The sequence below is a fragment of the Carlito syrichta genome, unplaced genomic scaffold (genome assembly GCF_000164805.1).
Source record: "Carlito syrichta isolate Samal-C Ts95f unplaced genomic scaffold, Tarsius_syrichta-2.0.1 Scaffold303478, whole genome shotgun sequence".
NCBI classification, from domain to species: Eukaryota; Metazoa; Chordata; class Mammalia; order Primates; family Tarsiidae; genus Carlito; species Carlito syrichta.
Genome location: NW_007247574.1, coordinates 194,923 through 196,763, shown reverse-complemented (window position 1 = coordinate 196,763; position 1,841 = coordinate 194,923).

Sequence of the window (1,841 nt, the reverse complement as noted above, 5' to 3'; positions counted from 1 at the left end):
GGATTGCCTGAGCCCGCGGGTTCGAGACCCGCCTGGGCAACTTGGTGAGACCTCATCTCACAATAAATCAAAAATTAACTGGGAGTGGTAGCGTGTGCCTGTAGTTTTAGCTACTTGGAAGGCTGAAGCGGAAGGATCGCTGGAGCCCAGCAGGTCGAGGCTGTGGTGGCCAGGAGCGGTGACAGAGTGAGACTCCAACTCAAAAAAAAAAAACCCCCAAAATTTCTTGTACCCAGATTCCTAACTGACTCTGCCGTAGCCTCATACAACAACAAACTGTTAAAAAGTTCAAATCAGGGGTTCCAATCACCCCATAATAGAAATTATAAATATAAATGACAGTGAGGAATGTTATAGGCTAAAAAAGAAGCCATAGAACCTGTGCGATGCTCAATGACACGTGCTGCTTTTATATTAACGCTTCTGAGATAGTAAAAGGAAATTTAGAAAAGAATTAAACAAAACATACATTTGTTAAATAACATGACACGACATGGGGCTGAGGGATTCCATTTGGTCAAATCTTGTTCCTTACCGCATAAATAAATCCTTGACTTCCTGCCTCTATATCCTTGTTAGGACGGCTGAGCGTGGTGACTCACGCCTATAATCCTAGCACTTTGGTAGGTCGAGGTGAGAGGATTGCCTGAGCCCACGGGTTTGAGACCAGCCTGGGCAGCTTGGCGAGCCCTCATCTCTACAATCAATCAATCAATCAATATTTAAAAAAATAAGCCAGGCGTGGTAGCGTGCGCCTATAGTTCCAGCTACTTGGAAAGCTAAGGTGGAAGGATCGCCTGAGCCCAGCAGGTGAACGCTGGGCTGGCCATGAGTGTGCCACTGCACTCCAGCCTGGGCGACAGAGTGAGACTCCGACTCAAAGAAAAAAAAGAAAAACTTGTCCATGGCAGATCTTTCTCCCATGAATCTTCCTTCTTCTCTTTTTCTTGCTAAAAAATTTTGTTTTAAAACTTGGCCGCTTTAAAATTCATTTTAGAAATGAGCCAAATAACCCACAGGTTTTGCCCTGACCCCACCTGGCATCGATCCTACCCTTGAATGGAAAAGAAGGCTTCTGCCATGGGCTCTGCATTCTCACACCTGGTCTGACATTAGCTATGGATTCAACAGGAATCACTAGGTTAGAGTATATTGGTGTGGGGGAAATGGTTGAACCTAAAAGTTCACTGAAAAATCACTGGCATGAGGCAAGTCTGATTAACAGGAGAAAAAGTCTATTCGTTATATTTATGTATACATAGGAGCCTTCAGAATAAAGACCCCACTTTCCAGAGAGTTACAGAAACTTGCATTTTATCTGGAAATTATAGAAAAAATGAGAAGTTGCATTCTGGTAAAACAGGTCATGGGAAGGAGGAGAAAAGGAATTCAATTGCGAGTCAAATGATTGGGAGAATGGATGGGGGAAACCCGAGAATGATTTGTAAATGGTTATCTTCAGAAACGAAATGCCCCTGAAAGACAGGCATTAGTTTGTAGAAGGTTGGGCCAGGGCTGATTACACTCTTCCCTCCATTCCTGTAGCAGATAATGAGTTGACAGGGACGGGAAAGGAAAGGCAACTTCTAATTTCTTTTTCGGGGGTAGGTCCACGGGGTCCCTATCGAGACAGGGGAAAAGTCTCCACGCCTGTTGACACTTAAAGGTTTTTAATCCAAAATACTCATTATGCTAGGAAGCCATATTTCAGGGTAAATGAAATATTACCTTGCCCTCCTTCACTGGATCTGGCCTTGGAGATTTGATTCAAAAACTCTGGGACAAAAAGAAAAGCGGGGTTATACCGAAACTTCACGCAGGCCTCCCCCAAATGTATTATC